Genomic DNA, 27,411 nt, shown 5'->3' with positions numbered 1-27,411 from the left:
ACTCTACCTCATACACTACTCGCCCCACTCTTCAAATAATCTTATAAGACCCGATATACTATGGGCTAAGCTTGCCTTTCCTGCCAAACTTCATCACGCCCTTCATAGGCGAAACCATTAAGAATACCCAAACATCAACTACACCCTCTAAGTCTCATTGCCGCACATCAGAATATGACTTCTAAGACTCTGAGCTGTCAACAGTCACTTTTGGGTAAGCTTTACCTTCTCTATAGCCTACTGAACCAAATCTAGTCTATGTAACCCAGATTATCCAATATCAAACCACCCTATATGAGATCTACACTCACACACATACAAAGCCTCGTACGTAGTCATCTAGATACTGGAGTGGTAACTATTATTATATGCAAACTCGATTAGATGATCATCCCAACTTCCTTTAAAATCCAACACAGATGCTCATAACATATCCTCAAGCGTCTGAATCATACGCTTGACTTGTCCATCAGTCCATGGATAAAAAGATGTGCTGAGATTCACCTGATTTCCTAGACCTCTATGAAATGACCTCTAGAAATTCACGATAAATTATTCCCCTCGGCCAGATATAATAGATACTGATACTCCGTGTAGCCACACTATCTCTTTAATATATAATTTTGCATTATCTTCGGTCGTATACATAGATCTGACTAGTAGGAAATATGATGGTTCATGAGCCTGTCGACTATCACCAATATAGAATTGAACTTACGATAAGAATGAGGCAAACTCATGATGAAGTCTATGTTTAGCTCCTCTTATTTCCACGTCGCGATATCTATAGTATGCATTAGCCTATTGGGCTTCTGGTGCTCTACCGTTACCTACTGGCAGTTAGGACACTAGTTGACAAACTCAGCAATGTTCTTCTTCATATCGTTCCACTAGTACACATTCTTAATGTCATGATACATGGACAAATAGAGTACCAGGAATAATGTACCTATGACATAGTCCTCTCTCGTAGTCCTACTATATTTGGAACACATATATGACCCTTGTATTTGAGAACCCCATCTTCCTTGAGCTCTAACATCAGGTTCTTCTGTTGTAGAAGTCGCTCTCTCAACTCGACCAACTCTATGTCCTCGTACTGCCTTTTCTTTACTTCAGCTATGAGAGATGATTCTGTAGTGTTCTGGAGTACAACTCCACCATCGTCAGAATCTACTAACCGTACCCCCAAACAAACTAACTGATGAAGCTCTCTAGCTAACTCTTTTTTCTCAGCTTCTACATGTGCTAAGCTACCTATAAATCAGAACTTAAGGCATCAACTACAATATTAGCTTTCCCTGTATGGTAGAGTGTTAAAATCATAATATTTCAATAACTCTAGCCTCAACTACCTTGAAGCATATGAAATTACCTTCCTATGTTGCATCATGACACATCCTAACCCCACACCTGAGGTATCACAATACACGGCATAACCCTCTAGAAGTGTTAGAACTGGTGCTGAGGTCAACCTGTTCTTAAGCTCTTGGAAATTCCTTTCGCAAGCCTCTGTCCACTAAATCTTAGCTGCTTTCTGAGTCAGCTTCGTCAATAGTGACGAAAGGGAAGAAAAACCCTATACAAAGCTCCGATAGCAGCCCGTTAAGCCTATAAAGCTACGGACCTCTTTCGGAAGAGTGGGTATAGGCTAGGATATCAGGGCCTCAATCTTCTGAGTATCTACCTTTATACCTTCATGAGATACAATATGCCCCAAGAATGCTATAGACTTCAACTAGAACTCACATTTAGAAAACTTAGCATACAACTTACGATCCCGAATGGTTTGGAGTACCACTCGCAGATGGTCAACATGCTCCTTCCACGAATGTGAATAAACCAGAATATCATCAATAAATACTATCACAAACAGATCTAAAAAATTTCGAAATAAGCTATTCATCACGTTTATAAATACAATGGGTGCATTTGTCAACCTGAAGGACATAACAAGGAACTCGAAGTGACCATATCAGGTCTTGAAGGATTTCTTCAGAATATCTTTCTCTTGAACTCTCACATGATGTACCCCGACCTCAAATACATCTTTGAAAAACATCTATACCCTTACAACTGATCAAACAAATCATCGATCCTCGAAAGTAGATACATATTCTTAATGGTAACCTTGTTTAGCTGACTATAATCGATACGTATTCTCAGCGAGCCATCTTTCTTCTGCAAAAAATAATGTTGCACCCCAAGGTGAGGTACTGGGTCTGATAAAACATTTCTCCAGCAAATCTTTTAATAGCTCATTCAACTCCTTCAATTCGGCAGGAGCCATTCTATATGGAGGAATGGATATTGGTTGAGTTCCCGGACGCAAATCAATCCTAATATCAATCTCTCGCTCTAGATGGATACTTGGAAGCTTATTAAGAAACACATTTGCATACTCTTTGACTATTGGAACATATTGAAGCGTCGGTATCTCAGCATCCGCATCTCTAACTCGCACAATATGATAAGTTTACCTTTTGGCGATCATTTTCCTCGCCTTCAGATAGGAAATAAACCTACCTCTAGATGTCGCTACATTACCTTCCCATTCCAGGACTGGCTCACTCGCAAAATGAAATTTGGATACCTTTGCTCGACAATGAACTATGGCGTAATAAGATGCTAAAAAGTCCATGCCCATGATAGCATCAAAATCCATCATCTCTAACTTAATTAGATCGACTGAGGTCTAACAACCATAAACCGTCACCATACAACCCCGATAAATCCATCTAGCAATAATCGGTTCCCCGACCGATGTAGATACAACAAAAGGCTCACTTAGTATTTTAGGCACTATACCAAACTTCCCCACGACAAATAGAATAATATATGATAAAGTAGATCCTGAATCTATCAAGGCTTAAACATTATGAGAGAAAATGGTCAATATATGTGTCACAACGTCTGGTGAAGACTCCTGGTCCTATCGACCCGCTAAAGTATACATGCGGTTCTAATTACCTCCTGAACTGGAAACTCCACCTTTGCCTCGACCTCTACCCACCAAAGATGGAGACCCGCACCCTGAAGGACATACGGACATAAATGATCCCACTGCTGAACTTGTTAGTTGTGCCATACCCTTGGAATCTCTGCTCGGCCAATCTCGCATCTATTCTTCTGACGCCCACATATATAACAAGCGTCAGAGGTTGCTCACCACTACCATAGGTTTCCTCTTCCACAGATGTTACACCACATAGAAAATGACCCTATCTATCTTGAACCTCGATGTTGCTGGAAACCCGATGCCCATAAGCTCTCACCTGGTCTTGACTGAGCATATCAGTCGAACATTTAACCCTATGACTAAGGCGGTGGAGGCCTGGGTAGCCGTCTAAAGTACTAGGGCTTGTAACTACCTTGAGACTACTTCCAAATAGCTGGAGGTGTATCACGTCCCCTGGACGTCTTCCATTATCGTACCAAAGAAAAACTATATCTCGGAGTCGAAAAACTTCTAGCTCAATGGCCTCTTTCTCCATGGCATGTATAACCCAAAAGCTCCTGTGGAGTTGATCGATGAAATCTTGCTGGCCCTCCCTCCGATATGTCCCTGTGAACTCTAGAGGCCTTAAGGCAATAAACTCTTGGACCCTCGAACTCCTAGATCCCTTAGAAGATCCTGCACTAGCTGGTGCCCTAGCCCGTTGCTGAGTGGCTACCAACTATGTCAACAAGTGCACTGCAATGCTCAATCCTGATCAGATGGTAGTGGAAGAGGAACTAGAGGTACGGTATCCATAAAAATATCCTCAGGTGGTGGAGGTGCCAATAATTGCTGAGAAGGGGTCTCGCCCTAGGCCTCAAATAAGGCCATACCTACTGCGCTGCTGGTCCCCTCATCCACTGTTGCATCTCTCTTCTAACTAGTCGTAGTCTTCCTAGTCATGGCATCTCTGTATGCAAGAACCAATATGTAAATTTACTCAAATTTCCTATAACTCAGTTCTACAACACGATGTAGATATAAAAGGAGGGTAACCAACTCCTAAGTTCCCTGCTTATGTAATGTGGTGCACAACACATCTATAAACAAGGCCTTACTAGACAAGGCTTGTAGACTAGGATGACAAGGCTTGTAGACTTCCTAGGACATACCTACTCTAATACTAAGTTTGTCATGCCCCAAACCTGGGGAGGCAAAATCGTCACCCGGTGCCTCACTTGACCGAGTGTACCAACATAAGATTGAGGGACTCTAAACATACAATGTGGTACTTTGGAAGGCAAGTCCACATTGCATGATAATTTGTCAAATAAAATATAATACTGAATAGAGAATAGCTCCAACTGAATCTTCTATATAAAGTTGGGCTGGTAAAGCCTCATAACTACTACAACTGACAAACCGAAAGAATATACATACAAGGCCTACAAGGCCAACATAATACAATGAGTGACATGATATATCTATAAGCCTCTACTGATGGCTGTACTATAGTCGAGACAGGGCCTCGGCCTACCCATACAATCCATATATATATACACACACATACACACACAAAAACACATAATATGTAAGAAACATTCTATACACGACAACTCCGAAAGACATGAAGCTTACCGATCAAGATGAACTCAGAAAACACCTACCGAGGAGGTCTACCGGTCTGTCTATCTGAACCTGTATGCATGAAATGTAGCACCCCCAAGGCAAGGGAGCGTTAGTATGAAATAATGTGCTAAGCATATAAGGCAATTGAAATAAACTAAATGTGAAACTGAATTGATAGTATAATAACTGAAAGTACTAGGAGTTAAAGATGATATGAAGATATAGATACTGACTCAACTCTCTGAATATAGCAAGTAAAATAGCTATTCGGCCTTATAAGGCTCGGAAAGGTAACTATTCGGTGGTAGTAGGCTCGCTCATAGGAGCTCGACCATACTAGGCTCGTATCTGAATGAGTACTCGACCATACTAGGCTCGCTCATAGATGCCCGTCCATATTAGACTCAATATATAACTCACCATCTGATCAAAGGTTTTCCAATAGGGACATGCCCACCTATTATAGCTCGGTAGTGGTAAAAACACTGTAACACTGTATATATATAGAGACCCTATGCTCTCTTGACTGAAATAAGACAATACTTAACTGAATATAAAGTCTCGATAAGGGAGAATATTATAACTTATGAGACTAGGATAACGTATACAAATTCAGGAGTATGAACTTCTCTTTGTGTCTCGCTATCACATGAGTTTAGTTATGGGATCATGCCAAAATGAAGGAAATGTTTAGCCTTAACATACATTTTTTGTTTACTTAATGACTCAATGTATATCTTCCTGCATACTTGAATCTATATTAAGACAGTAAAACTTGTAGTTCATGCCATAGAAAAACTTACAAACATCTAAGCTAGTAGGTCACTTATAGAAAATCAAACAATATTTTCCCGATAAAATTCGACTTCCGTCCAACTCAAACCAGCACCGAAACAATAATAATAACATAAAAAATAACGTATCCAAGATATTCCATCAAAACCTATATCAAAACCCTTGCAAAATAGTACACAAACACAAATACTTTAATCTTCACTTCCAATCTCAAGTTTCATATGTTTCTTTCATCCATTCACTTGATAAACATATAGACATGCATAACAATAGAAACCATATCATAATCAAGTTATTTTCCACAATTTCTAGCCATAATAATATATATATATATATCCTTAAAACAATCCAACAAAAGATAACAACATATATTTCCCTTTCAAATGCTATCTTGTCATCTTTAACTCCAACACTATAACCAACATGTAATTACCTTAAACACAACCAACAAAATTTTGAATATACCTTAGGCAGAAGATACAATTCCAACCCTAAGATTAACTTAGCTCACCATCATTCTTATTCACATCATAACACCATAGAGAGGTTATTCTTCACCTTTGGCTAACATTGATGTTGGGTTATGGTGTATTTTTTTTGGAATTTGTTTGGATACTTGGGGAAACTGATTGGTGTGAGTATGGAAGGATGTCGAAAAATGAGCAAATCTCATCCAAAAAACTAGATTAAAATAGGTGAAGATCGATCGTCGATCAAGTGGGTCCCATTGGGGCTGGCTGTGCGGTCTCGTAAAAATATGGATATCTCTCTACCCCGATGTCATATCGACAAATGATTTAATACATTGGAAGATAAACTCGTAGATCTTAAAATTGGGGTGGATCACCCTGTAACTCCAAGTATATTGGGAGAAAAGCTCGGTGACATTATACCCAAATTTTAGTAGAATTATAAACGTAAACTTTCAATAACTAGCTTGACTATAAAACTTAACATAAGAATATTATATCATTCAACTACATTGAAACAATCCTTAGAATACTCCTAGTTTTACCCTAAAAGTGTGGGTTATAACATTTTTGATTTGTTTATCCTCCAACCCTCGCGGTACTTCCTTAACACTTGTTTTAACCCATCATTATCTTTGTAAAGGTCCTTAAACTCTCCTTCTCATATTGTTTCACTTAAGATATATTCTAATGTGAAAGTATGGGGTGTAACATCTTTGTTGTCATAAAAGATCCATGACTTACAATAATGCATATGTCAAAATCCCCCGCTTGTAGAAAGGTTTCTATTCTATCTTTTCACCAACTAAAATATTATCCAGTAAATGGGGATGGACAATTTGTTGGAGCTCCCTAAAGCATGGTTTGTTGATGATCTCCTTTATTTATGGCAAAAAAAGGACAATGGCCCATCGATTTCTTCATCTTTATCCTGATTGTCATCACTATCATCTTCATATGCATCCTGGAATGCTTGATTTATGGCCTCCTCTATAGCCTTCATTTTAGCTACCTAATCTTTACTGTAACCAGAACCATGACCATGATCCTTCTTTAGGTCCTTATTCTATTTATTGACATGCTCCTTATCCTATTTAAATGTTCACTGTGGACAAACCTTGACTATATGATCAAGCTTCCTATATCTATAGTAGCCATTGAAATTTGTCCTTTCTGGAGCCTTTGGTTTGTTGGGGGCATCTCTCTTTCCAGTTACTTTTGAATTTTTCAAAAACCTCTTAAGTTGTCTAGCCAGTAGACTTATATCCATTTCTTCTTCTTTATCATAACTAGTGTCTTCAGATGCCTTGAGTACTAGTCATTTGTCCCACTTGGGGTCATATTTATTTAACTTAATATTTCTTATCTCATATGTTCCTAGATTTTCAACTAGTCATCTAGGGTGATTCTAAGTTTTAGTGCACAAATTATATACTAGAGGGGTGTAACGAACCGACTGATCGTTTTGAGTATTGGCCTTTTGCTTGGTGATTTGATGTCTTAAATAGCTTCATAAAATATTTTATGACTTGCGTGTATGGTTGGTCTTGATTTTTGGAAATTCCGGGATTGTTCTAGAAGAGTAATTCTCGATTTGGAAGCTTTAAGCTGGAAGAGTTGACCAAAGTTTGACTTTTATGTAAATGACCTTAAATTCATATTTTGATGGTTCCAATAGGTTTTATGGTAATTTTGGATATAGGCATATGTTCGGATTGCAATTCGGAGTTTCTTAGGTTGATTTGGCTCTATTTAGGAAAAGTTAAAAAGTTGAAGGCTTGGAAGGTTCATAGGTATGATCGAGAATTTACTTTGATCTTATCAGGTTCAGGTTATGGTTACGTGAGATGGAATAGGTTCATTATGTCATTTGTGATTTGTATGCAAATTTTGGATTCATTCTAGATTGGCTAGACTTGAATCAGATGCTTGGTTTGAAGTTGGAAGTTTATGAACTTTAGAGATTGCCTTGATTGACGGTACTTGGTTTTGATGTTGATTACGGTGTTTGGAGACTTTGAATAGGTTTGGGTGGTGTGTTTGGAGTTATTGGTATATTATGATAGGGTCCCGTGGGGCCCGGATGTGATTTCGATTGATTTAAGACCATTTCGGGATTTGCATGGATTGCTGGTTCTGGTGCTTTCGCACCTGCGTGAGGGGTTCTGCATATGCGGAGTCACATCTGCAGTGCTTTGTGTGTAGAAGCACATGTTGGTCATGCTGGGAGTTAATCACATATGTAGGGTTTTTGCCACATTTGCGGAGCCACACCTACGGTATATGGATTGCAGATGCGATATTTTTGTCAGAATATGGAGAAGGATCACAAATGAGGAAGGTTGGTCGCACCTACAGTGCTACATCCACAAAGATTTTATCGCAGAATCGAGGTTTGGTTTGAGGACTGGAGTTCGCAGAAGCGTAGTTTGTGTCGCAAAAGCGACTTCGCACCTGTGCTTGATTAGTGAGTGCATGTGGTTTAAGTCTCATTTTAGCCTATTTTCATTATTTTGAGTTTTGGAACTCAATGTGAGGCGATTTTGGAGGAAATTTTCGCTATTACTTTGTGGGTGAGTAATTTCTACTTGTATTTGATTATATGCATTGATTTCCCATGGATATTTCTCCTACACTTTAAGAGAGTGTATTTTTGGGTTAGAGTAACGATTTGGATTTAGATTTGGAATCTAATCCTATATTTGGACTCGACAGGTTATGGGTCATCAGATTTTGGTATTGGTTCAAGATTTTGGGCACGTGGCTCGGGTATAGTTTTATTGACTTTTTGAGAATTATTCAAAAGATCAAAGTATCCTATAGTTTTACTTTCTTGGATTGTGTTTGTCTTGGATTTACGTGATTGGAGGGCTAGAACAAAGTTTTGATGAGATTTGAGGTTGAAGATTAGCCGGGAAAAGGTAAGCATCTTTGCTATTCTTCTTGAGGGAATACCCCTTAGGATATGACTTTGTTTGTTTAATTGAAATGTGTGAGAAGCGACGTATATGCAAGGTGACGAGCGTATATATGGGGTGCTATGTATTATTCATGAGCGGAGTAGTCTTTAAACTTTACTATCCATTGATTTGGATACTATGCTTCTTGCTATCATTCTTTATATGTTTGTATGACTATGTGAGTTCTGTGATACATGCTACAGATCATGTATAGGTGTTTATTTCCTGTTGAGCATGATACTTGCTATTGTATGGCATATCTGTGTGATTTGAGCTGTAGTGGTACGCTCGTACATGTATAAACCTTAGCATGCTATTTTCTTCATTTCATGAGTATGTGATTTGATATTCATTATTCGTATACATGTATTCTTGTATATGCCTCATGTGTGATGGACTGGATTACACGTGAGTGGTCCGTGCGGGATAAGCTGTTTGGTAGGTGAGGTGTCCGTGCGATATTATAGTTATGGCACTTGAGTTGTCCGTGCGGTTGTTATTATTTGGCACGTGAGTTGTCCGTGCAACACATGAATTGTACATGCAATATATGGATAAGGATCTATCCTCCTAGGGTCCCCTCTCATGTTTCTCTCTTGATGGTGTACATGCAGGTTGTGAGAAACTGACGGGTTTATGGTTGTCGTGATTATGGAAAAGTAATCCTTGGTCGGACTTTGCATATCTTCTCTATTTGCAATTTCCTTAGATGTATACATGATTTTACTACATATTTTCTCTAAATGGTAGCTTCGAAATGTATACGTTCCTTTATGTATATCTTTTCTATATGCTACCTTACTTGATCAGATGAGACACGATACATATCTTCTCTATATGTGAATTTGCATGACTTGACTTGTTTAATCATGCATATCTTTTCTATATGCAATTGTTATAGGATTAATTGAGTAATTATGCATATCTTCTCTATATGCATGTGTGGACGGATTAATTGACATTTCATGCATATCTTCTCTATTTGCAACTATTAAAGGATTTTATGGTATTTCATGCATATCCTCTCTTTATGAAATTGTGGAAGGACTATTTGGTACTTTACACATATCTTCTATATATGCAAACTTTGATAATTTAATGATGTTGGGCGCATATCTTCTCTATATGTGGAGTTGTTGATCTTGAGTAGTAACTGGGCATATCTTTTCTATATGCAATTATTAACTTGTTTATTGATGTCGGAAGCATATTTTCTTTATATGTTGGACTATTGAGAGACTTGCGCTCATCTTCTCTATGCGTACTATTGGTGGTACATGTGTTTCCTATTTAGACTTCATTACTGTTTCTGGGTATACAGATATGTTATTGAGTTATATATATATATATATATATATATATATATATATCTAATGAGTATCCTTTACATGAGAACTCATCACTACTTCACCGAGGTTAGTGAGTATACTTACTGAGTATATGAGATATATTGTACTCATACTGTACTTCTGCACCTTGCGTGCAGATCTTGGAACTGAGCTGCCGTGGATAAAGGAGTCTATCATTCAATGTGTCTACTTTCCCGATATGTTACCCTCTGTTCTTGGTAGCCTTGAATTTGTAATATATTCATGTATATTCCAAATAGATATCGTATTTATTTTCATACCAGCTTTGTAAACCTAAATCTTAGTGGCTCATGAGTTGTATTACTAATCCTTGGGATATTGTATAGAAAATCAGCTATTTCATTTATTGATTATTTATGATCTTCATTAGAATTGTGTTAATTGTTGTTTGGCTTACCTACCGGGTTGGGTCAAGTACCATCACGACTAGGTTGGTTTTGGGTCGTGACAAGTTGGTATTAGAGCTCTAGGTTCATAGGTTCTACGAGTAATGATCAAGTGTCGAGTAGAGTCTTGCGAATTAGTGTGATGACGTCCATACCTATCTTCGGGAGTCTACATGGCATCTAGGAAACTTCACCTTCTTTATTTTATTATCGTGCAATATTGATTTAACTTGAAGCTTATATATTTGATTTCCTTCTATTCACTCGTTTGTGATGTTGAGCATCGGTATCAGCTGTGTACCGACGGCTTGTGATCTCGTGGATGAGGTATGAGATATGTTATCCATATTGTGGAGGTAGGCTAGTCTGATGGACTTGAGGCCATGTTTTGACCGCAGCTTGGGCTTGGTGGTGCATTTGGACTTATATGTCACGATAGTGTCTCTAGGAGTGTGATTGATGGCTTAGTGAGTTGTGAGATAGTTGTATGATGAGTATTATGTTACTGAGTACTATGCTTAGATGGTTCAGATATGATGAGAAGAATTTGCTTGGGATGCAAAGGTTATGGATGCTTGATTTCTGTCTTGATATGTTGTACAATCTTGAGTTATGAGTGTGTAGAGGGATCTTGCAGTTGTTCATTTGTAGAATGGAGTGGATTCTTATATCTTGTTGATGAGTGTACATTCAGGAGGATTAATTAATTCCAAGTAGTTGTAACCATGGCAGGGTCATAGAGAGATTCCAGTTGGAGGTTAAGTAGGTGGGTTATCTCCTGCGGGGTGGTTTGAGATTGTGTGATCCTTGTGATGTTTCTGCGAAGAGTTTATTTGTACCTTGTAGGATGTATGTGTTGCAAATTGAGTTCGGATCGCTTGGGAATGTTTGCACGACTATCACGAGGATGAATATGCGCTTGATAGATGATTTGAGGTGTTTTAAGACTAGTGCTACATAAGCTTATAAAGGATTTAACCGGATAACAGTACGAGATCATGACAGTTATGAAAGAATAATATTGTGGGTTATCGATTGTAATGTATTGTGGCTTCGAGCCAAGTGGGGGAGTCTATTATTGATGATCAGATTGCATGGTCATGTGTTATACTAGTTGGATTGAGGAATACTTGTGGATCATTTTTTACTTAAAGAGGTTGATTTTGACGATGACTTGAGCAAGGAAATTGTTGGATGCATGATGTACTACACTTTATGGGTATATAGAAATCTTGGAATGATTCAAGTTTGTTATTTGTGGTGGACGTAGTGAGAAAGGAAAAGGAATAGCTTGGTCGCTTCTTTTTGGGTATTCATCTGTTGGTGGAGAAAAAGACATTCGGCGCATATTGACTGCATTAGAGGTTAGAGCGGAGTGGATGGCACTTGAGAGGGGTTCTAACGAGCTCAAGATTTATGTGTGGTATTTAAGGATTCCTGGATTTGTGTATGACTAAGAGTCGAGATTGCATTGGATGGTGTCGAGACATACACTATTTCTGTTTCATTATTGATTCTACCTTTCCATATTAGAGAGAGGAAAGAAATAGCTTCATATTCATAGAAAGTCTTTTCAGAGTGAGCATATATATATATGTGGTATTACTGGGTGCTTAAGAGGGTGTAAAGTGGTTTGTGGTTCTTAGGATGATGTGGTTTCAAGATAGGGCCTCTTGGAGGTGAGTTTTGATCAAAGACTATACTGTACTGAGGGGGAGAAGTGTTATATTGAAGGAAAATCAAGAAGAACTTGAAGAAATGGGTCAGCTGGGTAGTGGTTTTGATCAACATAGTAATAGAAATGATCGGCCCTTTTTTTATGGTGAGGCCTTACAGGTATTTTGTGGAAATACTCATAGGTTTGGAAGTCTTTGTGACTTGATTAGATTAGAGGCTCAGTTTGATGGTTTGGTTACGTGAAAGTGGGTTCCAAAGAGTTCATAATGGATTTGATTACAGCTCAAGGCTGATATCTCCTACAGATGAGGAAAGTTTTCTACGTGTTGCAAATTTCTTTGGGATTGAGTTATGTGGAAGATTTCTGGTTGATGGGGTGTCTATCCTACTTGTGATTCAGAGTCGATAATGGGATTCATGTGTTTTCATATGATAACATGATAGATGTTGTACACCTTGTGGGATTAAGATTTGCATGCACTAGTTTGCAGTTCAGTCTCAAAGGGAGGGGCATGAGTTCTTGATAGTATAGACGATTTCAGATGTTTAGGAGGAGGTTAGAACTATCTTGTATCGCCTGAGAAGGGTATGTATAGTGAAAGTCACGTCTTGTTTTGACTTGCGGATGTTTGACTAGTATTATAGTAATCTCCTGGTTGTTGACTGTTAAAGTTTAGATTTTGCTATGTGTAGCGAAAGATTTATTGGAATATTTCCCATGAAGTGGTTGTGCTTGGGTATGAGTAGTGAGTCAATCATTGAGCGGTAGAGTTGGGATCAGATATGGATATTCTGGTACTCTCACAGTTTAGAGGTTTTATTTCTGAGAGGCATACTATCCCTCTAGTTACGGACTATGGAAGTTTTTTCAGGATTTGAAAACTGATTGTATGTGTCATGGATAGGGTCCCTGTGGATACTTGGAATACTATTGACCAATTTTAGTATGATCTAAATCTGTTTGGAGGCAAATTGGTAGGCCTAATTAGAATGTGTATTTTACATCGGATCGGGTTTGTTTACTCAACACAACTATTGTTGGGGCTGTGTCATCGAGTAGAGTTGATCTTATTCAAGTTCTGATATGTTTCATGAGTTACTCTCTTATGCTATGAAGAGTTGTGCGGCTTCTTCACTATTTACATGCATGATATGGTTTTAGGCCTTGGGGCGAGATTTGAGCGACATGGCTCTTGGGATGTTGAGTTGCATATTGCACCTCAGTGGTGTTTTTTCCGTCTGTGCTATATTTTGCTATCGATTTCTTCATGGTTATGGTCATACACTTTGTGTGCTTACTGTTGATACACGTGCTCGTTGATTGTAAGCATCATGGATCGATAGGTATTCCATGTGGGTTGGCGTATTAGATTGGGTTACGCGCTGCAACGGAGTTACGTTAGGATATGATTCTTTGTACTTATCTCATGTGTTTTGATACTCTCTTGTGGGATGGGTTCATAACATTGTGTTTTGTGGTTGTATCTGTTGAATTTATGGGATAGCTTTCTCATTTGGTTCTCTTTCCATCATTGGTTATGTCACGACCCAAATCCCTCCACGGGGTCGTGATGTCACCTAGTTTCTAAAACTAGGTAAGCCGATCCCTTAACATAACTTAAACCAATAAAAGCATGATATAACAACAGTAGAGTTTAACATAAATGCAGAAACAGAAGCAATACAGCCAATACAATAATACTCAACATAACCTCCTAGAACTAGGTAGTACAGAGTCACGAGCTCTAACTAAGTACATAAGAATACATCTTAAAATACATTACTGTTTGAACATCATAAACAACATAAACATTAAATATAGAGGGTGATTCTGAGGCCTGCAGGCGGACAACAGGTATACCTTGAAGTCTCTGATGTGCAGAAAGCCTCACTAATGAACAACTCAATCCGATGTACCAGGATCTACACATTTTGAGTACACCATAGCATTACCCAATAATAATCAAGACTAACCTCGGTGGAGTAGTGACGAGGTTCAAGTCATATGATACTCACTGGACAAAAATAACCCATGCGGTGAATATATCAAAGAAAAAGTGATAATAGAAATATAATGTAAAACAACAATAACAATCTCTTTAGAATATGTAATATCAACTCACTGTAGTAAAACTCGTCTTTTACCACAAAATATCAAATAGAGGTGAGGAATGTGATATCACGTCAAATACAGCTTTATTAACTCAAATAAGTTCAAAACAGAAACTTTCAGAAATAATTATGTAATAAAAATGTCAACCCCGTCTCAACACAATCACAACAACAACAGGAAAGGACACCCCAAAATATTACAAAACATCATCAACAATGCCACTATTATTTCGCCGCATGTGCACATAACAATGATATGCCTCCCTTATTTTTCCACATGCGCATATGCCTCCCTTATTTTTCCACATGCGCATATGCCACCCTTATTTTCCCATGTGGGCAGCCTAAGATAATGCCACCCTTATTTCGCCCCACACGCACAATAATAGACACAATCGCATGGCAAAGAACTCGTTCTAACACCCCCCCAATCAATCCGCTCAACATGCCCACAAGTTCCATAATACCACAACAATGATTACCAAAGTGCCACAATATCCCAAACAATGATACTAAAGTTTCATCAAGATATAAGCTCATAACTTTCAAAAATAGCGCATAAGGACATAACAATAATCATAAAAATAGAGGGGTGTTCAATAAATAAAGCATGACTAAGGATAGTCAATGAGATGATCAAGATTACATTGTCACAAAGTGGCCTCAACATGTTTCATAATAAGTTCATTATCACATTATGGCATATTAATAGCCTACGGTCAATTCCGGTCAAACCCCACATAGTACCCATATACACGCTCGTCACCTCATGTACACGTCACTTGAATATCATAGAGATCAACAAATTAGGGCTAGCACTTAGTGGGTATTCCCCCACACAAGGTTAAACAAGATACTTACCTCAAATAAGTCAAATTAGTATTCTAGGAAACCCTTCCCACATGAATCAACCTCCGGACGGCTCGAATCTAGCCAAAATAACTTAATATTATTAATAGAAGCTATAGAAAACAACCCCAAACAATAAGGCTTCGATCTTGGAAAAAATCAAAAAGTCGACTCAAAAAGTAAACCCCGGGCTTGACCTCAGAACCCGACCAAGCTCACAAATTTCGAATATCCATTCTGATACGAGTCCAAATATATATTTTTCATCCAATTTCAATCTCAAATCGACCTTCAAATCATCAAATCTCACCCTCCAAAATCATAGTAAAAAACCCAAAAATTTCACCTTTAATTGACATAAATTAGGTATAATAATCCATGGGTAATCAATATCTAACACCAAAATTAAGTAATCTTCACTTACGCCTTCAATTGTAGTGAAACGTCTCCCAACAATTGCCTCCAACCAAGCTTCACAACTCCAAATAATGAAAAATGATAAAAACCCTCTAAGCATATAGCCTGCCTAGTGATTCCGCATCCGCGATCACGTAATCGCATCTGCGGTGCTGCTTCAGCAGTCAAATGATCACATCCGTGATTCCCTCTCAACGCCTGCCATTTCACTTTTGCGGCCTCACCCTCACACCTGCGTACCCACTTCTATGGTCCACCATTGTACGCGTGGTCTTGCTTCTGCACGAGCCTTTCATATTTGCGGAAACTCCTGAGTTCAACCAACACCACTTTTATGGTCAAATGTCCGCACCTGCAGACTCAGCCCCAACCTTCCCAAATTTGCTTCTGCGACTACATGTCCATATTTGCGGACCCACATCTGTGGCCATTCCTTCACACGTTCGAAAGCACCAGTAATCAGAAACCTTCAGCTATGCAACTAAATCTCAAATGGTCTAAAATCAATCTGAAACAAACTCGAGGACCTCGGGGCCCTTTCCATTCACACCAACCAATCCTAAAAGATAATACGAACCTACTCGAGGCCTCAAATCAAACAAAATAACATCAAAATTATGAATCGCACCCCAATTGAAACATGAGGAATGACCTCACATTTTGCATGTATAATGAACCGGACGGTTGTTTCATGAGTTACCGCTCTGTTTCCCCTATTTCTGCTTCTTTATGTGTTGTTCAATTGTATTATGTGGTATTAGGTTGGTTCGGGTTCGGAGTGATTTTGGAGAGGAATGAAACACTTAGTATCTTTTGAGTAAGCCTAAGTTGGAAAAGTCAATCGGATGTTGACTTATGTGTAGAAGGTCTCGAATGTGAATTTTGATGGTTCAGAATAGCTTCGTTAGGTGATTTAGGACTTAAGAGCGTGATCGGGATGTATTTTGGAGGTCCATGGTAGATTTAGGCTTGAATTGGCGAAATTGGAAATTTGGCGTTTTCCGCTTGGCAATGGAAATCATGATATAGAGGTCAGAATGGATTTCTATAAATTGGAGTAGGTCCGTTGTCTCATTTGGGACGTGTGTGCAAAATTTCAGGTCATTCGGAGGTGATTTGATATGTTTCGGCGTCGTTTGTGGAATTTGAATGTTTATAAGTTCTTAGCCTTGAATCTGAGGTTGATTCGGTGTTTTGGTGTTGTTTTGAGTGATTCCAAGGCTCAACTAAGTTTGAATGATGTTATGGGATGTGTTGGCATGTTTCGTTGAGGTCCCGAGGGCTTCGGGTGTGTTTCGAATGCCCAACAGGACATTTTTGGACTTGAGGAGTTAGCAGTTTTTTCTGGTATTCTGTTGAAGACATTTTGTTCTTCGCAAATCGCGTAGGCTTAGTTGGGCAGAGGTAAAATTTGTTTTACGCGATTGCATAGGTCAGGACGCGATTACGATTGGCTGTGAGGTTGTGTTTCGCGAACGCGTGGCTAGGGTCGCGTTCGCGTAGAAGAGAGTGAGCTGGTAAGAAGTGGAAGGAATTGTTCTATGCGATCGCGTGGGAGAGGCCGCGATCGCGTGAGTTGTCAAAGCAGTGCTTCGCGATCGCGTAAGGTAAGTTAAGGAGCATTAAATTTTGTGCTTCTTGATCGCGAGGCAGTTTCCGCGATTGCGATGAAGGGAGCACCTGGGCAGAATGTATAAAAAGCCATCTTCGCGATTTTTAGCCCATTTCTCACCATTTTTGAACGGTTTTGAAGCCTTTTGAGAGGGATTCAAAGGGAAACACTTGGAGGTAAGGTTTTTGAACCCAATACTCGATTCTATGGTGATTTCTAACTAATTAGACATGAAATTAATTGGATTTAAAGGCTAAAATTGAAGAATTAGGGCTTGTAATTGGAGAGCTTTGATTGAGGATTTGAGGGGCCATTTGAGGTCCAATTTTGATGTTCTTGGTATGTATAGACTCGTGGGAGGATAAGTATTCTTGTGATGTTATTTTTATCCAATTTCGAGATGTGGGCCCCAGGGTCGGGTTGGCCAATTTCGGGATTTTTGTGTTAATTTAATTATTTTTCACTTGGGCTTTGTTCATTTAACGTCTATTAATGATGTGAAATTGATTTTAGTTAGATTCGGAGCATTTGGAGGCCGATTCGAGAGGCAAATGCATCGCGGGTTAGAGGTAAGTAATGATTGTAAATGTTGTCTTGAGGGTATGAAACCTCGGATTTCACATTGTTGTGCTTCTTTGAGGTGACACACAAGTTAGATGACGAGCATGGGGTCATGCACCGTTGGGGATTGTGACTTGGTCCGTCCCGTACGACTATTAAGTCGCGTATTTGATTGAAAACTATTTGATACTATTGTGTTTGGAAAGTATTATTATGTTTTGGGCTGAATGCCATATTTGGGTCTCTTGCCAGCTGTTTGGACCCTTAGGGGCTTTTTACTACTATTCCTCACTATTTTGACTTAATATTTGTACTCAATGATGCTGTATTTTACTGATGTCATAACTCAGTCGTATTTACTCCATTTTGAGACTTTAAATGATATTTTGGGCTGAGCATCCTATTTTACTATTGCCCGAGTGGCTTGAGAGGTTTTTGACTGAGTGAGGTAGAGGGCCTATGTTGTGAGGATATTATAGGATCGGGGTGTGCGCCATAGCATGTTGTACTAATTTGTGATATATAGGAGAGGCCGAGGGCCTGATTTGTTATGCCACGAGATGGCTTATGATAGCGCTTGGGCTGTAGGAGCCCCTCCGGAGTATGAACACCCCTAGTGAGTGCGGGTACCCGGTGTGAGTGATGTGATATTGCCCGAAGGGCTGTTTTTGTTTCATGTTGTTGCCCGAGGGGCTGATTACGAGCAATTGTGAGATAGCCTGAGGGGCTGGTTCTGTTGATATTTTGCCCGAGGGGCGGTTTATGGTACATGTTTTGACCGAGAGGCTATTTATATTTCTATCATTTTACTCATTATTTTATTCACTTGTTTGAAACTATTGAAAGATGTTTTAAAAGAAAAGGGTTTTACTGAAACTGAGTTTGTTTTTACGAGAAAGGTGATTTCTGGACTGTTTTGGAATTGTACTGTATTTGCTGTAGTGCTATGACGTAAGATTATCTGTTTTCTTACTATCAGCTTTCATTTACTCTTATTACTTACTGAGTTGGCATTCTCACATTACTCCCTGCACCTTGTGTGCAGATCCAGGAGTTGTGGGTCGCGATAGTGAGCATTGATTGTCCATTTAGTAGGATTTCAGAGTCGACAAGGTAGTTGCGTGGCATTCATAACCCTGTTCTTCTCCCTCATATCCTCCCTTTCTTTATTTAGTATGGTCTTCCAGTCTTGTTTAGACTTTATTGTATTGAGACAGAGTTGTAGTTGCTCGTGACTTGTGACACCCTAATGTCGGGCTTTTGTATTTATTCCGTACTGGTTATTTAGACTTATATTATGAGATTTCTTGTTAATTAATGGCTTAAAATGATATTTATAGAATAATGGCTTGATTTGGGAATTGTGTTGGCTGGCCTAGTTTCACGATAGGTGCCATTACGACCGGATCGATTTTAGGGTCGTGACAGCATGCAAGTTCCAAATGACAAAATGAATTTATTCCAACTCCTGGAACCAAAATCCGAACCCGATAACAACAAAGTCAACTCTCAGTCAAACCTATCAACCTTCGAACTTTCGTCGATTCAAGCCAAAATAACCTAGGAACCTCCAAATCCAAATCCGGACATATGTCTATGTCCAAAATCACCATACAAAGCTATTGAAACAATAAAAACACCATTCTGGGGGTCGTCTACTTAAAAGAAAACCCCGATCAACTCTTATAACTTAAGCCTTCAAGCAAGGGACTAAGTTTCCTAATTCAATTCGAAACTTTCCCGAAACCAAACCAACCACCCCGGAAAGTCACTTAACCACAAATAAACATATAAAAGCATCAAATAGGGGAGACGAGGCTAAAATACTCAAAACTACCAGCCGGGTCATTACATTCTTCCCCTCTTAAACAAACGTTCATCCTCGAACGAATCTAGAATCATACCTGGAGTCTCAGAAAGGTGGGGGTATCTGCTCTGCATCTCCTGTTCGGACTACGAAGTAGCCTCCTCAAGCATCTGCCCTCTCCAGTAAACCTTCACTTATGTTATGTTCTTCGACCTCAACTTTCAAACCTGCCGATCCAAAATAGCCACCGGTTCCACATCATAGGTCAAACCCTCATCCAACTATATCGTGATGAAGTCTAATACATGAGAGGGATCCCCATAATACCTTCAGAGTATAGATACATGAAACATTAGGTGAACTCCCGATAGACTAGGTGGTAAGGCAAATTTGTAGGCCACCTCTCCCACTCTCTCAAGCACTTCAAAGGGACCAATATACGGCGATAATACCTAGTTATCCCAAGGAAACTCCAGATCTCAATAATAGAATATGGTATGGGCCAACTTTGAACTTCCTGAATCTTCTTCGGATCTACCCTAATCCCATCACTGGACACTATGGCCCAAGAATTCCACCAAGTCAAGCTAGAACTCACACTTGGAGAATTTGGCATATAGCTTCTTCTCCCTCAAAGTATGGAGCACGATCCTCAAGTGTTGCTCATGATCCTCCTAGCTGCGAGAATACACCAATATATCATCAACAAACACAATGACAAAGGAATCAAGATACAGTTGAAACACATTGTTCATCATGTTCATGAAAGCTGCTGGGGAATTGGTTAGCCCAAAAGATATCACCAGAAACTGATAGTGATCATAGAGGGTTCTGAAAGCCATCTTCGAAATATCTGAAGCCCAGATCTTCAACTGATGGTACCCCGATTTCAAAGCAATCTTCGGGCACCCTGAAGCTAGTCAAACAGATTATTAATATGTGGTAGTGGTTACTTGTTCTTGATAGTAACCTTATTCAGCTGTCTGTAGTCAATACACATCTTCATAGAACCATATTTATTCTTCACAAATAGAATTGGAGCACCCCAAGGAGAAACACTCAGTCTGATGAAACTCTTATCAAGCACGTCTTTGAGTTGTTTCGTTAATTCATTCAAGTCTACAAGTGCCATATGATGTGGTGGAATATAGATGAGTTGAGTGCCCGACACTAGGTCAATACCAAAATAAATATCCTTATCTGGTGGCATGCCTTGTAGGTCTGATGGGAACACATCTGTAAACTCTCTCACTACCGAAACTGAGTCAACAGTAGCAGTAGCGGCACTAATATCTCTCAAAAAGTCTAAGTATGCTAATCACCCCTTCTCAACCATCCGTTGTGCCTTGAGAAAAAACACCACCTTACTGGAAACATGACCCAATAAACCTCTCCACTCCAACCTCGGCAACCACGGCATAGCTACCATCATGATTTTAGCATGATAATCAAGAATAACGTGATACGGTGACAACCAATCCATGTCCAGAATCACATAAATCTCTACCATATTGAGTAACAAAAGATCAACCCTAGTCTCAAAACCCCAATAATGACCAAACATGAATAATAGACCCCGTCTACCATAATAGAATCCCTAACGGGTGTAGACACATAAATAGGGATAGCCAAAGAATCACGATACATATCCAAATATGAAGGAAAATAAGATGACATATATGAATAAGTGGAACCATGGTCAAATAATAATGAGGAATCCATGTGACACACTAAAACAATACATGTGATCACAGCGTCGGAAGCAACTGCCGTTGTCCTGGTGATAAGTGGGAATTTTGACTACTTATTAGCGCCTTTTAGCTTCCGTTTTAGTCCAAAAGTGTTTAATTATATTCCCGAAAATTGATAAAATATGCTTAATTGCAGCAGTGTTAGAAAATGAGCCACCAAGATAAAATCCAACTCAAAGAGGAATGATCTGAACTCAAGACAAAAATCAGGCACAAAGGCTTAAAGTGCGGACCGCAGAATTCCATTTGCGGCTGTAGAATGTGAAGGAAATCCATCAGAGCCCAAGTGCAATGTGCGGCCATAGAAGCTACCCAAGAGCAGAAGTTCAGAGAGTATGCATATGAGGTTCAAGCAATGTGTGGACCGCACAATTATTATGCGACCGCAGAAGTCAGCTACGCGGCCGCACTCAGAAATGTGTGGTCCGCAGAAGAGCTCTGTGCGGCCACACCAAGATTTGTGTGGACCGCATAATATGAAGAGATGCGGCCGCAGATTCCACTCCTGCCCAGACTGGAGCAAAGTGCGGACCGCAGATGAAATTTTGCGACTGCAGAACTTCCAAAGGGGCATTTTTGTCCGAAGTTTCCAGCTTTGTATCAATAGATTAGTTTCACAAATTTAGGTCAAGTTTTATCTTTTAATCTTTCAATATGAGTTTTATCATCTTTTCTACCTTGTTTTCTTCTATCCTAGTGTGTAAACCTAATGGGTGTTTAATTTATGGCTTGTTTATGGTTGGATGTTTGTTATTTAGCCATGTTCTTTCTTTTTATTTTAGAACTAATGATTGGTTCATGCCTATCTGACTTGGTCTCTACTTGAAAAAGAGAGACTTAGCCTAGGAAAACTTGGCTAATAAGAATTTGGGACGAAATCAAGAGAATGATAGTCCCAATTAAAGGGTTGAAACCTAGAAATAGTAAAACCTGACTTGATCATTTTATCAACTCTTTGGTTCAATATCCATTTGGACTTGAGAAAGCCAAATTGGGCAAAATCACTCTCTTACCAAGAGGTATTGAGTGGGTACTTGAGTGTTGATAGCTATGATACACCCCGACCAACAAAATAAGCGTTAAAGTTTACAACCCGTTGGGCAAACATCCAGGTGAAGGTCATAGCCCTAGCCCTTTTACAATATTTGAAAACAACAACAACACAATTTTGTAGTTTTAATTATTTGTATTGCAATCTTAGTTTAAATTAGATCTAGAAACAACCATATTTGTGGAAGTGTAATCAAATATAGTTCAAACTCATTCACCACAATATATACTCATAAATCCGATTCATATAGCTCCCTGTGGAATTCAACACCGACTCTTAGTTGGGTATTACTATTGCATCGACCGTTTCAAAACCTCGAATAGAGGTGTGACTTGGACGAGATCAATTTTTGGTGCCGTTGATGGGGATCGAACCCGGGTCACCTAAGGAATTGTGTGGTCCGCACTCAAAAATGTGTGAACCGCACAAAATCGAATGCCATAGCATAAAGAGATATGCGGCCGCACAATTCTTGTGTAGAACACACAACTGGAAATCCAAAATTGCACACTCTCTGAAGTTTCCCTGTTAGAGAAATGGACAAAGTGCAGCTGCAAAAGGAATTGTGCGGTCCGCACATAAAATTACGACCGCACTAAAAAATGTGCGGGCCGCACAATCATCAAAGGGTAAAATTGTATCGTGTTAAGTATAAATAGTGGCCTTCTCACTACATTTAAGACTTTACAAACTCTGAACAATTATCAAAGAGGCAAACATTGTGTACTCAATTCATTCATATATCTAGCACTTATTTCATCATCTTTGATTCTTCCTTAGCATCATTTCATTACCGGTGTGTTCAATTAATTTTTGAAAATTTTCAATTCTCTTAATTTTGTTAATAATTAGCTTAGTTGTATTTAGACCTAATGTCAAATTCCTCATCATATGTGCTTAAATTTGTATGGGTAACTTTCTAGTTGCTACTTGGGGGATGGGTGAACTGTTTATCATGTGTAATTGCTATTACCATGTCCAATTTGTGCTTAAAGTTAGAAACCCTAAGTTCTGCCCGCTTTAGGTTTTAATTGTGCGTCCACACAAGAAATTGCGGTCCGCAAATTCTTAGTATAGGACCTCTGTTGTGAAGTGAATGTGCGGACCGCACTCAAAATTGTGCGGTCTGCAGAAATTGAACCGCAGTCGCAAAAAAATTATGCGGTACGCAAATCGAGCATTTCTCTGTTGTCAAGGAGTTGCATGTTTGAAGCTGAAATTGTGTGGCCACACTCAAAATTGTGCGGTCCGCATTTCAATTGTACGGTCACACTTGAAATTGTGCGGACAGCAGAAGAACCACCTGAGGACGCTCTCAAAAATGTGCAGACCACACTTCCCCCATCCTGCATACTATTTTATCTACAACTTTATACTCTTAATTTGAACTCTAACTGATTCCTATTGCTATGTATTGCAGATAATGGTTAGATTTCAGGGGCGAGGTGATACATCCAAAGGGAGGGGTGAACCCTCCCAAGGCCGAGGCCAAGGCCGAGGCAGGGGTACCCTACCACTCTCCATGTAAAGAGATATAAACAAAAAGACAACAACTGGGAGAGATCCAATGCTTGCTGAGTTTAGCTCATATCTCACGTCTAGGGAGTCCTTAGAGGGAAACTCTGTGGAGGAGCTGCCTGATGCTTAATCATAACCACAATAATTTCAGGCGAGATATCAGCTCCGAGATGAGCCTTCCTCCTCAAAGGGCACTTACGAGGGTTCGAAAGAGGACATCCATGGTTTATAGCCCTCTTCTACACATGCCCCTGACGCACCAGTCACTATTGCTGATGATGATAATATTCCAGATGATGGTCGAGGGGGTGATACCAAGATTGTCGGCCTTGAGAGGTCGAAGAAGAAGGAAGTCTAGGAAGACAAATTTGTGAGCCTGACTGCTTTCAATAAGTTCCGAGAGTGGTGGTCTCAGAGATCGATCACACTTGGGAGTCAATTTGTTTTGAAGGACTTAGATGTGTACAACCCGAATATGGCAAGACAGTTTCGGGAGAGAAAAGGGGGGACATGCTTCACTCAAGCTATGGTGGATGCCAAGGAGCACTTAGTCCAGGAATTCTATGCCAATCCCTCAGAAGGTGCACTGAAAGATGGTTGTCCCATATGAGTACCCTGAGGTCCCTAACTAGTTGGAGCACCACGGATGACCGGAAATGCAGACTGAATAGGTAGACTGCTAAAACCACTACCATGACGGAGCTTGCCCCTAGAGTAGGAGCCCCTAAATCCCCTAAAACCACGAGTCTTATTAGCCTCCCTATCCTCTATCTCTAAACTGCAAATATGCTCCAACCTCCTAGAGATCTGTACTACATGATGAAATGGAGTCTTAGTCTCCAACTCTCATGTCATCCCAAATATGAGGCTATAAGTGAGTCCCTCAATAAATCCATAAACCCTCTATCTAGTAGTGGAAACCAAAGCAGGTGCATGATGAGATAATTCCACAAGCCTCATAGCATACTTGGACACTGTCATACTCCCCTGGCACAACTACTCGAACTCAATACGTAGTGCATCCTTATGGGTCTATGGAACAAACTCTCCCAAGAAAATATTTAAGAATTGGGGCTAAGTAAGTGGTGTTGCATCAGCTGGCATGCTTGCCTCATAAGTCTGCCACCACCTATAGACCAGTCAGCTAAAAAATGGTAAGATCCACCCCACTCAACTCCACCACACCCAAAGTATGCAGAATACGGTGGTACTAATCCAAGATATCCTGTGTGTCCTTAGAAGCCCCTCTACTGACAAAACTGGCCTTACCCTGCGTTGAATTGCAACAACTGGTTGTACTAGCACAATACCCGGTGTTTGACAAGCTTGAGTCGGCTGCTCTAGTGTACGGGCGGTAGGAGTCTAGGATCCTCCCCCAGCCTGTAAAGTAGCTGGTGCAATTGGAATCAACCATACCTACGCCAAGGTCCCAAACATATTCAGGAAGTGTGCCAACGTCTCCTGGAGCCCCGACATAGCAATAGGTTGCCCATATGCATGCTCAATGTGCTCGGGCTCCTAACCCTCAAATAGAACTACTGGAGGCTCCACAACTACTGCTCTAGTAGGTTCTCTAGTTGTAGCACGTACCCCACAACGGTCTCTACCTCAGCCCCAGCTGCTATGGCTCTAATAGGGGGTGCAAGTATCGGATCATTCGATCCAGTAGAGCGTGTCCTCACCATCTATGATAGAAAGACAAAATCTCAAATTCTAATATTAATAAATCCACACGATAAGGAATGAAAGATATAAAAAAATTCCTAAGAGTTTCATAGCCTCCCGAAGATAAGTACAGACATATCTGTACCGATCCTTAAGACTCTACTAAACTTGCTCGTGACTCGTAGAACCCATTAAACTATAGCTCTAATACCAACTTGTCAATGCCCAAATCCCTCCACAGGGTCGTGATGGCGCCTAGCTTCTTAAACTAGGTAAGCCAATCACCTAACATAATTTAAACCAATAAAAGCATGATATGACAATAGTAGAGCTTAACATAAATGCGGAAATAGAAGCAATACAGCCAATACATCAATACTCAACATAACTTCCTAGAACTGGGTAGTACAGAGTCACGAGCTTTAACTCAGTACACAAGAATATCTTAAAATACAATACTTTTTGAACTACATAAATAGCATAAATGAAGCATAGAGGGTGACTATGAGGCCTACGGACGGACAATAGGTATACCTTGGAGTAGCCGATGTGCAAAAAGCCTCGCTAACAAACAACTCGATTCGATGCACATGGATCTGCACAAAAATAAGCAGAAGAGTAGTATAAGTACACCATAGCGGTACCTAGTAAGTATAAAGATAACCTCGATGGAGTAGTGATGAGGTTCAATTCATATGATGCACACTAGACAAAATAACCTATACAGTGAATACATCAAAGAAAAACTGATAATAAAAATATAACTGAAAATAGCAATAATAATCTCTTTAGAACATGTAATATCAACTTAGTATAGTAAAACTCATCTTTTACCACAAAATATCAAATATAGGTGAGGCATGTGATATGTTATACGGCGCCTTCCTAAGATTCCTTAAAAGGACGATGTAAGACTAAGCAACTAATATCAGTGCAGTTACTATCCGCCAACAGAGGTCCCCTCCGTACGGTAGACGAGATTGTCAGTGATGTACGGGAAAACCAATGTCATGAGCAGTTGAGAGAATATAAATGAGAATTGAGAATTAAAGAAAGCTTGATTATATTAATGAAAGCTATTACAGAAAAGAAACACAATGTCGAGGGGGAGAGACACCAGTACAGAGAATTGTTTGCTTACTAGAAAGTGTGATTGCATGATCCACCCTAATAGTGCTTAAAAAAATAAACCAAGTTAAAAGACTAGACCTAACTAAGCTAGAGAAACATAATGGAAGTACATGAAATAAAAATACTCTATATTTACAATGAAAAGGACATAGTTTTCTACAAGGTAGAAACAGGTTCGTTGTCAGCAACCTTGTCTTTGGCATCACGGTCTGCGCGCGCGATGCTGTGCAACTGGGCACTGGTAAGGGATATCGATGGGGAGATAGAGGCACATGCGAGCTTGTCACTTGGCATGGCCAAGACCACGGGGGCGTCTGTGGCACTAGGCGTTGGGAGGCTTGCTAGGACGCCACGGGGAGCGTCCAAGGGGTAATGGGGCATGGCTAGAAAGCCGCCCATGACATTCTCCCCAACCTGAGTTGGCTACGTCCTCGGTGCCTTACTTGCAAGATAATCATCAATTAGGCTCTTGTAGGATTTGAGGTTTGTTCCCCTCTACCAAGTATTCTCCTTGGCATCACAGCCCTGCCATTTCACCAAGAACTCTCGGTGATCTTTCCTTGATGCATGAATCACTCGTTCATCAAGAAATGCGTTAGCACGCCTTTTCCTGGTTGAATTGGGGCCTCGAATACTTGGTATTGTGAGTTGTCTCCATGAAGGATCCTCCATGCCATCCCGATAAGGTTTTGGAAGGCTGACATGTAAGATG

The sequence above is a fragment of the Nicotiana sylvestris genome, chromosome 8 (genome assembly GCF_000393655.2).
Source record: "Nicotiana sylvestris chromosome 8, ASM39365v2, whole genome shotgun sequence".
NCBI classification, from domain to species: Eukaryota; Viridiplantae; Streptophyta; class Magnoliopsida; order Solanales; family Solanaceae; genus Nicotiana; species Nicotiana sylvestris.
Note: the sequence above shows the minus strand (reverse complement) of the source record.